Raw genomic sequence first — 18,258 nt, 5'->3', positions numbered from 1 at the left:
AACAATGCGATTCATTAACACTGTTTTAAAATAACTTCAAAAACTTGTCTGCGTCTTTTGCTAAAGTAACAGACAAAACCTTTCAAATGAAAGGACTGGTAAATGTGGTCAGGTGAGGGACAAAAACCTTAGTAATTTTTCTGTGTTTTAATATCAAACTTACTGTTACATCTGGTTAATGGACTGTGGTTATGTTATCAAATTTCTGGTTTCCAACCTCTGTTTCGTATAACAAAGTAACTAATATGTGTCACTGAGCGTAAAAGAATATTTTTACCCTGTCTAAAGATATGTAACAACTGTGTGATATGCTTTTGTGAAAGAATGCAATTCTTCTGACAAGTTGTCCCCTGCCTTGTATGTTAAACGCAAATGTCTATCGCAGAGCTCACACCTATAGTGTTTATTGGCTTTTAGTGGACCAGCTGACTCTAATTTTGTATGATATTACTTAATGTGGTGTCCTGCTTATAAGCATTGACAACATCAGAGAGACAGTTTCAGTAATCTGAGCTTTTGATACCACTTGCATCAACTCTGGGCATACTGCACACTGCTGATGCAAACAGAATGCAAATGCGAATTCTGCACTTTCCCTTCTTTTCCCATTGTTGATCAATAAACGATAACAGCAATCCGAGCTTCAGACTGTTTTAGAGCTGCAGACCTTTCTTAAAACTCCACTCAAGTTTTCAGTCTACTTGCTTTCTGTTTGCTGTTTTGTTCTCTAAAATATACCATCAATAATTTATTGCAGATTTCCAATAATGCTGAATAATAATGTAGCAGTTATGGAAATGCACAGTTTGGTAGCATAACAGTGTTGCTAGATAAATGCATTATCACAAGTACAATTGCAGTGCATAACAAATTAATTCAGACTGATTCATTTATAACTACTAAAATGTTAACATTTTAGCAGTAACATTCTGATACAAGCATAGCTTTGATATATTGTTTACTACTGCCTTTGGTTATTTCAGCTTCGTATATGGAATAAATGAAATAATTTATTTCTAAGCTGTTGTGGATATCTTATTCACAGCAAACCATCTCTGCTGAATCTGGCCAATGCAACAGCTGAAATGTGTTAGATATAGCATGTTGTCTTCTTTTATAATTCTTATCTAATCAGATTTTGGATCTGGAGAAGCATTTTTTAAAATTTTATTAGTAATTAGACTTTTCATTTAAGAGTCTGCTTTTTGAATTTTAACCAGCTTAATAGTGTAGAAGAAGGAAAAAAGTGTCTGTTTTTTAAATTTGAATTTCCTTTTCTGGATGAAACCTCTTTTTAAGTCAATAGCTAAGGGTAAATTATTTCACAAATATAGGGATAACATCTTTACTTTTTATATCTGTAATTGAACCTTTTGTATAGTTTTGAATTATTTACCCACTAAGTCTTATGATAAAACAGACATTTTTTTCAGCAAATTTGCAGAAGGCTCAAATTTGCTGTTGTTATTGCCATACTAAAGGGTTTTTTTTCTTCTTTATAAATGGTTTGATACAAATTGCTGATGGTAAAATCATTGTAAATGCTTTTCACGGCATGAATTAATGCTTCTTAAGGTGCTGCAAAATTACCCTCATCATACAATATTATATACATATTACAGAAGTGGCTAATTTAAAATAAATATTAAATTGGATGCAGAACAGATATTATAAACCTCTTAAAATTGTTTCGAATTTGTGCTTGTTTCCTAGGATATTCATGCTTATAGTAGGCATGCATGCAAATTCTTTTTATGTCTGAGAACACTCAGAGTCCTCTCTGGATATATGTTTTCAGATGCAGATATGTGTGTATGTATTTTATATATAGGTGTGTGTATAGCTATTTATAGCTATACTCAAAGACCAAAACAAGCGGCATTCCTCTATATATCACAAAAATCATGTGCACAGTAACTGTACTTTCAAATTCTATCATATGTTATGTATTGAATACATAATAGTTTGTTGGGTTTTTTTTATTCTTCAGCCTTCAGGTTTCCTGAATCTTGTGCTGTCTGTTCATTTGTTCCCTTCTCATATAGTTATTGAGATTTTTGACCGGCTTCAGCCAAATTTAACAGGCAGCCAGTGGTAATATATTCTAGGCTTTCTGAAACTAGTTAGAGGAGAATAGACCTTGAACCAAGCCAAGAGGAAGACTGCAGCACATCTAGTATTGGTTATCAGAAGAACTCCTTAAGACGTTGACCTAGTGATTTAAGACCCTGATGATAGCGAACTTCCTAAGAATGCTTTTTTCCTTCCCCCTAAGGTAGTAGCCGCTGTGTCAGCCTATGCTTGCCAGGAATGGAGTTGGAGTTATTAATATTCATGTTGGTGAATGCCGAATGGAAATGTTCTGCCAGATGTCGTAACAACAGTGAGCCTATCAGACTTGCTTTTTCAGAGACAAAAAAAAAAAAAAAAAAACCAAACCAAAAAAAAATCCTAAGTTAGGTGAGGGTTTTTTTCCCCATTATGATAAGCAGGAGATGGTATGGCTTATTCAGCATAAAAAGCAGACTGATGATCTAAAGAGGCTGTGATGTGGGGAGTTGTTTTCATTTTAGTCTTGACATGAAATACTTGGGAGAGCAAAATACCCCACCAAGAAAAAATACACAAAATGAGAATAAAAGCAAGAAATTTCCATCTGACTAGCTTGTGTTTACTCAAATGCAAAAGTATCTAGCAATCACCAGTCATCACTAAGTCATAAATATTTTATTTTGTATAAATTTTTTTACTTTCATTTTTCTCTATTTTTTTTCATTTTTTTAACAGAACACTGCACTTCCTTGTGCTTTGCTTCATTTCATCCTTTGTTTAAAATGCATCTGTTTGTGATATGACTGTCTTACGGAAAGAGGCAGTCATTTATTAGAAAACAGTTTAATGTTAGAATACAGTGTTCCATCTCACTATGTGTGAGCTAAACTTCATTATTCTGTGATGTTTATGTTTTCTTTTGTCAAAATATTGAATACTGTATCATGCCTGATTTTAATAAAGATTGGGTAAGCCTGGCTGGTTAAGAGGCAGAGCCACATGAGGAAGCCTTGTTTAATGACCAGACCATGACCTCATTTCACTGGCATAAGTGTAGATCAAAGTGGAAGATGCCTGTCCGGTGTGAAGTGTGTTTCTGGGCATGACAGCACTTCACATCAGAAAGACAGCTCAAGAATACGACAGTCAAAATTGCTTAATTATGTCCCAGCTTTGTAATTATTCATCCCTGCTTCTACAAAGAGTACAGTTGTCATTTCTTGACATAATTATTTAAAACTGTACCCTTCTGTGGTTTATAGGTATATGAATTGTGCTTCCAACTGTTTCGTCTTTAAAACTTAGACATGCAAAACAGAATGTGATTTGAGAATACATTTTAAGACTCCATATTTTTATTTTGCATGGGATATAAATAAACAAAATGAAATTATGATGTATCAAAGCACATCATAATTTCATATTTTAAAGGTCTATATTCATGATCATTTAATCTAGATGATAAAATGTGGATATATCCATTATATCTAAAGTGTGTTGCTATGAACAGATACACACTGTTGTAGGTCTTTAAATTTAATTGCTTAATACTGGGTCAGTGCACTTGCTTTTATAAAATACATATATTTCCCAGTATTTTGCAACCCCTTTGACAACAACTATTTTTTATCTTACTACATTTTTAAAGTTAACATTTTTATCAGTTTTATTTATACTGGCAAAAGCAAGCAGCGTGCGTTTAGTCACATGTAACAGTCTGGTAGCTTATAGGACCAAATCATCAGCGGGTATCCATGGGTACTTCCAAGTGACTGACTTAATATTATGTGGAGTTATTCTGCTTTCTTGCAACTTTACCAAAAGCATCTTGTCCAGTGGGTTTAAAGGAAACTCTGTACAACAAAAGTTGGCAGTATAGGTGTTTGGAATACATGGTTTTCATCACAAGTTATAATTATGTAACCTGATTTGTTCTCTAAGGAGCTAAGCTGGAGACACTTAAGCAGAAAGGCAAGTCTGTTATCTGTGTTTCACATAATGAGTGTATGTGATTCCTGCTCACGCTCTTACTTGGAGGGTAGAGTGAGATTATTTTATAATTTTTTATTATTTTTATGATTTTATTACATATTTTGGCAGTACAGCTTAAGAAATAAGGTGAGCTAAAATCTACAGTGTTGCTTTCAGCTCATTGTCAGTATTCTTTTGCATAAACTCATAGGAAAAGCTCGTTATCAAAGTGACCAAAGCTGATATATGCTTTTTCAAATTCTGTTAAAATCACATGAGGCATACGGAGTGATTTTAGTAATTTTTGTCCTTAACTGTTTAACAAGAATCGTATTTTTTTTAAATAGCTATATCCTATCTGCTTCCAAGAATTTTGGCAAGGCATTTTTTCTAATATATCTCATGTACCTTCTTTCCCCTCCCTAAATTAGGAAAATGGGGCTGGTTTTAAAAAGTAAATAAAAGGTGACACATAAACCTTTGGAGAACATATGCATTGCTCACATTTTTTTTCCTGTTATCAGCACCAATGTGTAGAGGTCTTGGCTTATGAATTTACAGCATTTAAAGTACATATAGAGCAAAGGGCTTTTAAAGTGTAAAGAATCATTGTGTCAATGAACTGCTAGCTAGTAAGATATCTCTTTGAGAGAGCATCTACATAATAGGGTTTTTTATCATGCAGATGTCACGGTTTCACGTACTAAAACTGAACAACGTCATGAATTTCAGCCTCCAACCTAGACTGATGCATTAAATAACATTGACTTCAAAGATGTTGTAGCAGTCATGCTACTACTTGGCACAATGAAGTATCCATTTTGCTATTTGGACAGTTGAAGTATTTTAAGCAAGAATCCATAACACAATTGGCTCATAATCCCCTAATGACTCATCAAAATTAGGAATAGAGAATATTTGAAAAAAGCGCCAAATTTTATATTTGTATGTGTGAACACTTTGGCAGTTTAGAAGAAAACATTATGAGTAGGATCTGCCAGATACAAGAGTGGTATTTGCTAGAACTAAGGTGGCAGAGCTAAATTCAGTCATTTAAAAATTTTCATTGTAAAAATCCCATTATCTCAAATAAATGCCATGATCCAAAACAAATTTAAGCAAACATACCTAAATAAAAAATTTATGAAATAATTTTCTGTGAATAACACTTGCATTTTTTTTTTCTAAACTGGTGGATTTTACTTCTTTTCTAAAACTGGGGCATGACATCTTGCACTAAGCCTTTCTTTGGCCTGCAGGGGAATAGGTATATGGTAGAATAAGAAATAAGAAAAGCATTGTGAAATTCCAACAATAGGAAGTGGTCAAGGTCTTGGAGAAATGAGAGAGATTACATTAGATTTTTCCTTCTGTTTTCCAAATCCTTACGGTATACTGATGACATTTTCATTTGTTTTTATTTGATTTAGAAGTTTAGATTCTTGTATGTTGGTATTATCCAATTAGTTGAAAAGAAGACCAGAACAAACGTTTGGATACGATCCAATCCTTGAAACATCAAATAGTATTTTCTGCCTCTCTGTCTCTGAGAATATCCCCTTGATAGTCACATTGCAATAATAGCCATCTATTTGGTATTGGTACACATGTTGTGAGCTCACCACAAAGCACAGTAAATCCAGAATTGGAATTTGAGCTGTGATATTAATAAATTCAAGAATACTTTGTTCAAAAGTCTTTAAAGAGGTCACTAAAGCTGTCCTCAATTTTTGTAGCAACAAAAAAATCAGTTCTCAAGATATGGATGTATCTTGATTCAAGGTTGAGAGATAAAATCTGCTATCACATGTTAGGGTGCTTGTAGGGCAAAATAGTGACATGAGATGTTGAGAAAGGGGAAATCTAATTATTATGGCTGTGCAAGTGATAAAGGGCTTAAGGGTGTGAGTGAGAAGTTATATACTAGACTAATAATCAGAAATGTGGTAGTTCATCAAATGGCTAATTAAGTTCTACAGAAGACACCTGTTAAGACACTATGGAGAATGATATGTGGACCTGCAAACATACAGTTACAGTATATAAGAATACAAGTCAACAAGCAGTGCAACTATAGTTTGGATCTTGCCTAATATGTGTTCTTTGGATGAAATAATTCCATAACTAGCAATATGTGATCATTTCTTCTACATTTCCTTTGATTATATATGGAATTAAATGTGCATACGAAGGAGAGCCATGGACTTCATTCTTTGGTTCAAGTTATGGTGCAATAGATCCCACTGTCTTTGCATATGATCAATAATAGATCACTGTTGCACTTGCTACATAGCATTTTATTCTAGTGCAGAAACCTAACAATAAATTCGATCTGGCTGTGAATTTCTGCATTATGCGAGGAAATTCTTGCTCCTGATAAAGGTGGAATTAAGAACCTCATCTAGAGCAGTCTGCTAAGGCCAGTTGGTAAAGAGTTGCCTTCACAGTGCCTGCAAGGGCAGCTGCATTAAAGAAAACTGAAAGGCAGGCTTGGAAAAAGAAGCCAACAGAGGGAAGAAAAGGGTCAGCATCCAAAAAGGAAGCAAAGGCAGTTGTGATAGTAAAGTTGAAGATCGGAATCTGAATTACAAAGAGCTTGGAAAGTAAGAAGCTTGCATGCAATACGTTAACCTGCAAGCAAAGACATTTAAAGGGAGTTGATTGGTTTTTTTCTGTATTTTGTGTCTTCACATATGACAAGCCACGTGATTAGAGAGGAAGAACCTCAGTCAGTAAATGAGAGAAAAGCAATGAGTTTTAACAATGGGGACTAGGCTGCAAACATGCAGCTGCTGAAATAGCAAAGGAATGTGTTCTCTTCGCTTAGCCTGCTGTAATTCCAGCTGTTGAGAAGCTGGAATAGACATGTGTGGGTCATATGTGTGTTAGGGTAGGGGGAAAGACTCTTCTTCATTGTTTGTTCTTGTGGTGATAATTCCTGAAAAAACTGATATATGTGTAGTTCTTTGGCAAGGCATTATGTGGACTACATTTCAGTATCTAATCGCTATTGAAGATATAGAATGCAAAAGGTGATGTCTCTTTCCTAAAATTATTCCTTTAAAACAAAAAGTATATGATTGTCATGAAGCCAGTGTCCTTTTAGCCATTAATGATCCCAATGCACTTTTCACATAGGAAGGGGTGTTACTGCTGAAGCCCTGGCCTGATTCCAATTCAGGTAATTACATTTTGCCTCCACGGATTTCTCTGCAGTCTCAATTTACTAAGGCATTCTTCTCCACCTTCTGCCCTAAACTGTTATGTAGTGTTGCAGTGTGCTAGTTAACCAGCTGCTACTTTGCACCTGAAAGGTGTCTGTCTTTCAATAGGAGTGAGCAAATTGATCCCTTTGTAAGACATATTTAATATTTGTAAAGCACTTGGACGTTCTCTGACTAATGGCAATAAGCACTGTATATCATTAATGCATCCATTTAATTGAAAAAGCTAGCATGACAACTTGTTTATTACTGCTGTTGGGTTTTTTTAATTATTATTTTTATTTTTTTTCTATTTGTGGGTTCAGAACTATGGAAACTTTGGTTATTAGATGCTGCAAGCGTATGGTCTGGCTTTTGTCTTGTGATCACCCTGGTCAGTCTACTTACCAAAATGCCATACAGCAGAATGTAATACTGTGATATCAGACAGTAGGGCAAGAATCATGATTGGTTTAAATTCCCAATGGATCAATATGGCTAGAATTTATCCTATAAGTTTTGTTTCTTTTTCTTTTGGAAATGGAAACACTGCTGCTGTACAAGCAGAGCTCACTGCATTCTTCTGTAGTTCCTCTTTTCCAAAAAACTAATGCAATGGATCTAATTATCATACAACACCACTGTTAGGCATAGGACTTGTTCATATGTTGCATTTTGTCCAAAAAAAGATTGTATTTAATATGGCATTGGCAAAACTCCGGGCCAGCTTATGTCTGTTCTTTTGTTCCTATGCGTGATTCTTTTTTTTTTTTTTTTCCTGGATTTTGAGGCACTATACGTCTCATGTACTCTCAATCATGTTGGTGAGTCATTCCCATTGAAATAGTAGTAGTCTTAAGCACGATGGTTAGAATATATGTTAATTCCTAGCCATGAAACAAAGGTCCAGTTATAAAACATTTTTTTTTTTTTTTTCTGAAAGCTGCTTGTCACAGCAAGATTTCTGAGAGAGAAAATCAGTGGCAAACTACCATGACCAAAGGGTCTACTTGTAATTTTGTAAATGTGAAGCATCTGTTTCAAAAGTTGGAAAGCACTGTCATGGCTGAGTTCTTATTTATTGTTTGGTTTGACTACGATTGCATGTCATATAGTTTTCACAGTAAGCTTTGCAGTGTATATATATGCTACGCTAAGACCTGGCTTCGCTGTTTCGCTGACCCATCAAAAGGTCACCAGCTGTTAAAGGTGGTCACAAGGGCCACTGCAAATGAAGACAAAAATGATTTTTTGTGTCATCTTCTCAGTAGTGTAACTTGCAGTAAGGGACAGTGTGCTATCAGGAAGATCACGATGTAAACAAAGTTATGTTTTACATTAACTTAATCAAGTCCATTAGCATCCTCTCTGTCAGATGTTATACTGCATGGTTTTTTGAAAGGTGATTCTCAGGTACAAAGCAACATTGTGTGAACTTTGAAATAATTTTTTATATCATGCACTCATAATTGACTTGTTCTTTCACACCAGCTTATGTAGCACATAGTTTTAGGTTGTTGATGTTTTGAAGAAGGAAAAAAGAGCTAAAGGTTTACAGAGTTTTAGATAATAAGGTTTGTTTAATTGAACATCCATGTTCAATTTAATATCCATGAAATGGATAGTTGCAAGTCACATTATATAGATTATAATAGTTGTTGTCATTACATCTCTGTGTATTCTTCTGTTTTCCAGTAGTCTATTCTCTTGTTGGTAAATCCTAGGATCTAAATTACTGAAAGCTTCCCCCGGTGTTTTCAGGGTAATTTTTCTGTATTTCATGGTACTTTTCTATTTCTTTGCTGTAAATTTCTTCCTTATTTCCTCTTGCCTTCTTTCCCTCTCCTTGATTCTTAGGTAGCATGAAAGCTGAGTAGAAATTATTTATTTGGAACATTTTACCAGATCTTTGTGATTTAAACGACTATATTCTTTTTTCTTCTTTTCTGCCTTGAAGTACTACTTTACTTCATTAACGTACATTTTTCAAGAAACTTTCTCTTATGATGTAGTTGACAACTTTGTGGTAGTGAAGTTTCTGTATCCAGACCAAAGAAGTAAATAAACAAATAAGAAATAGAGTGCCTTCAACATGTCATACTCTGAAAATTGTTATTCTCATAGTATTCTTTGGTTTTGCTTGCCATTAGCAAGATGGTTTTGGTTACACAACGATATTTTTAATGATGTCTGTGATAATTCTGTTGTCCCTGATTCTACAGAAGTGGATTTTGTCTTCCATGTGTTTCTTTTTGACATCAGTGGGATCGTGGTCAAAAAGAACAGTCTACAGGGATCTGCAGGTTGCAAGTTCGTGTGAAGACCTAAGTTATAATGGGGGTATAAAGGACCATGCGTTTGTCATATAAAATGTGGTGTAAGCATATTACATAGCATCTAACTAAGAAATTAATCGTAGATTGTTTTTAGTGTTGCCACAGTCAAATTAGATGGATGGAATGAGAGGACAGGAACAAAAGAGGAGGTAAAATGAATGCACCTGGTATCGGCTAATATTTCTAATCACTTTGGAAACAATGAAAGCACCTGAAAATATCAGTCTATTTCAGATACCCTAAAGTATACAGCAGGTCCTTGTAGGGATGGCAGATAAGTATCTATGGAAGATGCAAGCTTTTCTGGAGCCATGGGCCCGGCTACTATAGAGTTGGCTAAAGTGACAGTAGAAGCTTGTGTTTAAGCAGCTGAATCCTGCCTTTCCTCTTACGCTAAAAGAGGGACCGTGTGCTGCAAAATATTGACAGGTCAAGAACACCAGAGCATTATAATAATAATCCTCCCCTGCACTAATGCCAGCCAGAGCGTGGTCCAAGAGGCACCTAGGGCTGGTACTGTTGAGGTCATCTCCTAAAAGCTCAAGTATATCAGTTATTCGCTCTTCATAAATGACTAAGAACATGACCAATTTGTAGCTGGTTTATGAATTATTTCAGGAAAAAGAATTAATAATTTCTTTTCAGAGAAAGACTAATATTTCTCCCCTTGTCTCCACCTTTACCAGAAATGGCCAAAGGGATATTTTGTAAGAAATCCTGAACTTTTTTGTCTAATGAGTTTCTAAAACTGCTCCCTTTGTCAAAGAAAAAGGATGCAGCACAGTTTCATCTGCTCCCTTAAAATCATATTGAACTTTGATTCTGGTTCCAGTTCCTGAATGTTAGTTGAAGCTAATGCTAACGTCATCATGTTAAAATACAGGGAGAATAATTTTACTGAATTCTGTGCCTGGCTGCAGAACATGGTGCTAATTACAGCTTGTCCTAAGCAGGCTGGTCATTGAAAATCTCACCTAGTTTTGAACAAAGCAACAGATTTTCAATTGACTTTAGGGGCAGTGGAATAGTTTTTATACAGTCAGTTTCTGGACCTGGAATCCTTATTGACCTAGATGAAAGGCACAAACTTATCCTGATCCGAGCACCCTTTAAAACTCTTAAGAAATCTTCCACCAAAATCATACGTTGTGATTTCTCTGAACTTTGAATTTTCATTTTTTCTTTTCTTTTTTCTGTTTTTTAAGTTTTTCCTGTCCAGTTTACAGACCAATGTTTTAACTTTGTTGAAAACCTTGACTGAGGAGCATTTTGCCCATCTTGCAGACAATGGATCTGACAGAAAACATTTAAGATTTGGTGACTTTGGTTACATATCCTTGTTTCAGGGGAAAATGAAGGGCTTCTACGGTGGATAAAAAGCTCAAAAATATTTGAGGTATTCTGTTTGAAGGAATTAGTGAAAGTATAAAGCTTTTTCAGTAAATCATTGTCCTAATTTATCTTTGTTATTCATAGCATCCAAGGACAAAATGTTCACAGGAAAACACACAAATTGTTATTAACTCTGCCATTAGGAACTTCTCTGATAAATAAAGAAAATTTCAATCATGTTTCAAAAATGGCATTTCTGTGAATCCTGTTCTGTGAATGATCTGTTTTGGAGCTAGGGTTTCTTGTGACTTTAGCTGGCAGGGAATTTGTCCTTAAGTTACATGTGTTTAATTTGTAAGTATATTTAAGGTATGCTTCAATCCTAATGTATCGAATGTCATTATATCAAGGCGCCTTGTGAACGCATGTGCATTGTCCCAAAGATGATTCATTTCTCTTTCAGCCTTGGTGGGGCTTGAAAACGTTATGCATTCTTTCTTGTAAAAGAACTTGTGGCATATTTGCTTAACGATTAAATTACCATTGCCTTTGTGTTTCTAATTTTTGAGCTTGAAGCAGAAGGAGATGAAGTTTTCTGTTACATCAATACAGCAAAGTATCCTACATATCTTGCTCTGGCAAGTTTCATTAGGAAATGTATCATTTGGGTTAAAATAAGAAGTAAATTCAGGATTGAGAAATTAAGACTTTTTTTTCCTTTTCCCACATTGTAAGACTAAATATACAACTTTGTTCACATAACGGTTACAAACAGTTCACTGTGTAGGCCAAATGCTCTCTAATGCAGTAAAATTAAGAAATAATATGCTTTGAAAGTGATTTATGAGTGTGGTTAAACTGCCAGATTTACAAAGAAATAGTTCAGATCTTGGGAAGCCTCAGGAGTCACGTCAAAAATGAATTTGACCATGATTTAAACTGCTACTTTTCTTACATGACATTTAATATGTGTACTTTGGAGGCCCATATGTCTTTAATAAAATAGCATTAAGTTTTAAATATGATATGAATGCAGTCAGTTTCTAAATTCATAACCTTTTCCACAACTCCAAAATGCTAACCAATAAGGGAGTCATACATGCAATAAAACATAAACCTTAGAAAATAGTTTTTTATTAGAACGGTTAGACAGTTGGCAGCTGTGTTGTAATGTAATAAATACATGCAGCCAATGTGGGTTTATCAGTCTTTGTTTACACTGTAAGCAACTGGGACCAGACAACTAATTATAACTGAGGACCAAAGGTCATGAAAAGTATATTTTGTCCAGTGAAAGTGTACTTGCTAGATGAACTTTATAATGTTAAGAAAAGTAATTTATTAAATAAGAAAACACTATAGTATGCTTCCCAGTTGAATTTGTCTGAGAATATAATGTTTATTAGAGAGTCATATACTTTCAAGACTGTTCTGAAGTACTAAGTATTTCAAAAATTATGAAAAGACATCCACAGTTTACAAAGGATTTCAATGTTTAGCAAATGAAGGCCAAAAGAATTCAGTGTTTCATGAAAACAGGAATATGGGAGTCTGGTCTATGCTGAAGTTTATACGCAATAGCAAAAGAATGTTACCAAGTTTTGGGGTGTCTTTCTTTGCAATGTGAGGTTATTTTATTAATTTTGTTAAAATAATGCGTTTTAAGATTACTTTCTGAAACAGAAGCTAGCCCACAGCAAAACCAGCTTTCTAGATAGCTTGAGCTTTTATTCAGAACAACAGATTCTGGTTTGTTTGCTGAGTTACCCATTTATTCAACATGCATAGAACAGTACTGCAAGCCTGATCACATATTCTAGGTAGTCTGACACTCTAATGAAAGCTATTGAAATGGTGTGGGAGTTGGGAAAAGACAGATTTTATGTGTACTCTTAAGAGTGTGTGGGGGTGGGGGATAAAAACTTGATTGTGGTATACTTTTTTCTCCAAAATGCTTTCAATGATTAGATTTCTGGTTAGTGTGGTTCTAGAAAAATGGAAAAAGCAAATTAAAAAAGTCTGCTTTGAGATGTATTACAAAGCATATATTCAAATGCTAATCTATAGTCCTCCAGAATTATGGGTCCCCTCGAGCATCCAGAAAATTATTAACAGCATGTAATCCAGCTCAGTGTGAATGCATCTTTACTCTGTTAGCCAAATCTTTACATAATATAAATCATTCTACCTATAAAAGCACAAATATGTTATTGTTCTCAACAGGCAATTTAATGCAGCTATAGGGAGGAGAATAAGAGAAAAGAAGATTACAAGCTAGCTGATCATGCTTTTATTTTTCTTAAATCTCTCGGCATTTCTCTGTGGTTGTACTTGTTTAAAGATTGTACACAACTGTGCTGTCTATATGATTTGGAAAGCAAATCAGCCTAAATATGAAGTTTCAATGGGTGTAGTTTTTAGGAGATTTGATACGTTTACCACAAATATACATTTTACCCCAGAAGCAGTGCTGAACCTGTAATCTTTTTTTTTTCTTATAATTCTCTCGAAGACTTAAGTTCTGCTGGAGAAAGCTCATTTATATTTGCCACCCAGTTGTGCAGCTTTAGCTGCAGAAGAGCTATTAAAGTTAATTATTTTCTTGAGGTTTTTATCAAAAGGACTATTAGTGTGAATACACCAAAAAGTATGTGAATGAGGAAAAAAAACATTTTATTGAAATAATACACAGCTATCTCCAGTCGTGCTGTGGAGTCAGGATCCTGCTCCAATGGCATTATGTGAATGTGACCAAGTTTATCTGGTAATTCTTGTAAGCAAGGAGGTGAATCCACTGTAGCCCAAGTGTGTGGATTGGGGTCATCTTTCGTTATTGCATTCTGCTATCTTTTCCCCTGCTATTATTTTGCCACCAGACTGTGGCTTGTGACTCTCACTGTAAAGTTTTGCATCTGTAAAAAATAACAGTGCTTTGTATTGGTTTTATTATTTTCTACTAAGCATGGTGTATGGGTACTACCTAATCACCGATGACTGGAAATTTATTTAAAATGTTCAGATATGAGTAAGCAGTCAGCCTATTATTATTATAAGTTGCCAACAGAAAATGTGAGCTAAATGTTTGAAGTGAAAGGTGGAGTTATTAACACCAGAGAAGTAGTCTATCTAGGAAAAAGAAGGGAGTGGTAGAGGCAATGAATGTTCCTGTTCTACCTGTTCTCGTCAAACCCATCAGGCACAAACTGGAAGAAACTGTACATAGTTCTGTGGAAAAATCTAATTCCTGACTTTGAAACAGAATGTCACATGCATGTTTTGCAGTTAGCTACAGGTCAAGTCCAATGGATTGCTGAACATAAAGCAAAAATATCTGTGCTGCGGGGTCTTGGAGCCATTCTTGGAGAAGTTGCTCACTTTGCATGCATTTTGGCAGGAGTTTTGTGCTTTGTTTCATATTACATATTGTTCCAGAGATGTCTAACAGGCCACAATATTAATGCGTCGCCCCAGGTCTCCTCAAATTTATAACTATGTTGCTTCTGCATAATGTCACCCAGCTTTTCCCCTTCTCTTATGTGATGATTTTTCATATCTTTATGGTCTGAATAAGAGTCTACAGTGCTATTTACTTCTAATTAACAAGTCAAGGTGTTGTGTGCAATTTTGAAAGATGGAATGCTTATAACAAGACTAGGCAAAAGCACTGTATGTGTGGCGCAAAACTCTTCTTTCATATGAAGGAAACCTTTGAATCAGCTTTTATTCCTGTTGAGTAGACTCTGAAGGAGTAGTCTGCTGTGCTGAGCAAGAGAAACAAACGTCCATCTGTGCCATGTCAAATGGTCTTTCCAAAGCAGAACCCATTAAAATGTCTGCATGTGTGATTCTAGTTTCAAAACAGCCAAACAATAATTCTCGAAATATAAAGAAATATTGCATTGGCAAGATTTTCAAGGCAGGTATAGAGGCGATTTGCTGATAGGAGTACTTTGGATTTTATTGTTTATCTCTGACAGTAGAGAATTCTTACGAGGTTAGAAAATAATTCAGATTGTGAATAGAAAAATATCTTTAAATTGAGTGCAGGTACCAGGCCAGAATGGAACATGGTTTCTCAGTAAAGGATACACCTAACTTTCTGGGAAGCATTGCTGTAAGGTCATTGACAGTTGCAAAGTAAGGAAAGAAAAATAATAGAATGGATTTTATTTTTCTGATTTATTTTTGAACATGAAACTAGAGATGTTATTTTTCATAGCAACTTCTTGATTTCAAGGCAACAGCCACATAGCTTTTGGGTCTTTTTCTCCACCATATGTTTACCAGTTTCTCTGGAGAAAACTTCTGAAGAACTGTTATTTATGTCAAGTGCTCTTTTTCTCCGCCCTCTCCTCCACCTCCCCCCGAGCAGAAATGAATAGATGTGTTGTTGGTAGAGAACTTACTTTGTTTGTCCTCTTGAGGTCATATTTTGGCAAGTGGGAAGTCTATTTTTTGATTTGATAAACCCCTAGTGGGATATGGTTTGGCTCGTAAAAACTGCTGTATACAGAGCCAATGGTTGTCTTGTCCTTTACAGCCTGGTCTTCTACCTTCTGCCCAGAATGCGGGGGAAACCAATCATCGATGGTTGAGACAGTGTCATAGTAGGACTACTGAAAATTTATGGAGCTCTAATTAAACCTAAAATGCAGTAATTCAAGCCCTATATATCTTGTGTAATACCGCTACAGTGAAGTTAACATGAGAGCTGGTGTGGTCTGGGAGAACAAGGCACATACGTAATATTATTTGCAGTTCTACAGCTGGGAAGCTATTATGTTGCAATCTAGACTGTCCGTCGATCCCAAAGTAGGTTCATGGATGCTAATTTCAAGTTTATTTTCAGTCAGGGGATGTCAAAATGTTGTACGTAGATAGACCAGCTATTGCAAATTTGAAAATTCAGATATCTTTTTTTGGCTTATATGTGGAGAAAAGGTTCAACTGAAGATTTGGCCTATACTACAGTTACCTGAAGATGAGAGTAGTCTCTTCCAATCCCTGTATCGATAATAACGATGAAAACACTGCATTATCAGGGGTAGTGTTTAGCTGCATACATGATATATCTGTTCTGTGTGGCAGAAAATATTATTCTTTCATACGCTTTCTTAAAGAAATAGATTAATCAAATTCTAATATGCCATGTAAATTGAAAATGGTAGTTACTTGATCTCAAGGTGGAGAAGATCTTAAATTGATGGTGTATCATTTTCTCATCTGTAATATTGGCATGGTGGAATAATTTTAGTTGGTAGAAACTTGCTGTAGTGGGAATAAAATAAATAATTTACTTATCCTGTGGTTGAACTTCTGGGCCTATGCTGTAGGGCCACCCCTTTGTATCTTTGTAAAATCCTGCCTGCAGTGCGGTGGCTAGAAACGATTTGCATTATCAGTAGAGACAGGATTTCATGCTTTCTCTTCTGCACTATTAAAAGAAATACTTTTCTGATGTAATTTCTATCAGAGAAGACTTTTTTTTTTTTTTTGTTTTAAAAGGGAGAATGGGCTGTGTGTTTGGCTTTTGTGTAGGCTTTCAGTGCTGGTTCTTCTCCACTCAGAAACAAGTCAGAAAAATAGCATGATCACTTTTTCCTTTGTTAGGGGTATGGTAAAGAGCTATCTATCAAGAAAAGCAGATGGGCCAGGTAAGAAGAAAATCTTATGCTTATAAGGCAGCCTTCAAGTTTAAGATATCTCTGTTGGAAGGCTGATAGCATGGCCCTAATGTGAATCTTGTGTGCAGATTCAGATATATGTTTGTGTGCTATTACCAGCCCTTCAGGATTTAAAAGTGTTTTTTTGAGGGCTAAGAGCTGCATTGTCTTTATAAAATCTCTTCTTTCTCCAGGTTCTGTATATGTTGAGAAGTCTATTAAAGCCCCGTGTCGGCTCTGCTCTTTGTGTGAAGTCTTTATAAATATTTATACAGCCCTACTGAGGAAGAGTCAATCCATTAGAATGCTTTAGGCTAAGATTAGCACTTGTGAAGCCTATTTAGCCAGATACAAGTTTACTTTATTTAATAACATTAAAGAGATAGTAAAAGAAAGCTTCTTTATCAGATAGTGGTAAGATCCATGCAGCAGGTTTATTAATGTCTAACTATCAAATTATACTTGCCTCAGAATTCATGGAAGTAGCAGAGTAATTGCCTGTTTGATTTGAGGCAGATTAGCATGTTTGTTAACGTTGAAGCTGCTTCCCATTTGTGCAGGTTCTTGATGAGGTCGCCAACAGCCAGCCCTGCTTTCTTGACTCCCATACCTAATGGAACAGTGCTGGTCTGAGATTGTATGGCAGATAATGCTGATTTCTTTCTTTTTCCTTTTCCTTCTGAAATACATACAATTCCTGATTTTATGGCATTCATGCAGAAGTATCTTGTGATTCATAGTTGACTCATGGAGATATCTATAAATCAATGAATATTTGTGACAGACAACTTGTACACAGAAATGGAGTGAACCAGCATCGAGGTAGTGATATTGGGAGCCGTAGGTCTGCTACTGGTCCAACACTGCTAGCAGGCTGAAGATTCCTTGTATTACTGTTAATTTTTAAGATAACGAAAAAAATGTGTATTTTTGCATAGTACAGACCTCTGGCAACATTGGTGACAAATCTTCCAGGCAGAAGCATAACTTTATGGTTTTTCTTGTAGGCTTATATAAAAAGTAAGTATATACTTTGTGTACTGTCACATGTGCCACATAAGGGACACTAGCCATTCACGTGTGGATATCTATTTATAGTAATCATCCAACCACAGATCTCTGAAACAACCATTTCCTTTAATGCTATATATATTTATTATCCTTGAATCTCTGGTATGTTTTCAGAATCTTATGGTATTCTCTTGGCAGCAATATAAATGAAAGAGTAGTAGCTCGTGAAACCATCGTATTATCATATTTTAGGTATACCCTGGAGTTGAGGATTATACAATCCAGAAAACAGTTCTTCCTATTCCTTTGTTCTCTTTTTCCCTCCCTGTATCTAGAACATGTTGGTCTAAATTCCTTCTATGTCACTTAGAGAAAGAGGCTTTGAGAGACAGTTGTTGCAGTGTGAATCTTCATTCCTTCTAATTCCTGTCTCTGAAATAGGAATTGATGAATGCAGTTCCTCAGTTCAGAGCCACTCCCACCACACATTGTTTTTTTCTTTTCTTTGGAACAAAGACATTCAGATCTCCCTTTCTATCTCTTTCTACCTGTCCTTGCTTCCCAAAGTAGGGCAGTCTGACTCTCATATAAATGGTAGGAGGATTTGGTACAATCTTAAAGATTATGTCAGAAGGGCATAATCAAAGTACTTTTATAGAGCAAATGTAATAATACTGAAACATTTATTTT

General features: G+C 35.4%; 1 protein-coding gene across 2 annotated transcripts in view; it reads left to right on the top strand.

The window, feature by feature from the left end:
* The window catches only part of LRMDA (leucine rich melanocyte differentiation associated), a 707,689-nt gene that overhangs the window by 422,704 nt on the left and 266,727 nt on the right, over positions 1–18,258 (top strand). The gene's annotated exons all lie outside the window — the stretch shown is intronic.

Source organism: Larus michahellis, chromosome 6 (assembly GCF_964199755.1).
Source record: "Larus michahellis chromosome 6, bLarMic1.1, whole genome shotgun sequence".
NCBI lineage: Eukaryota > Metazoa > Chordata > Aves > Charadriiformes > Laridae > Larus > Larus michahellis.
This window is presented reverse-complemented; position numbering and strand designations above follow the sequence as displayed.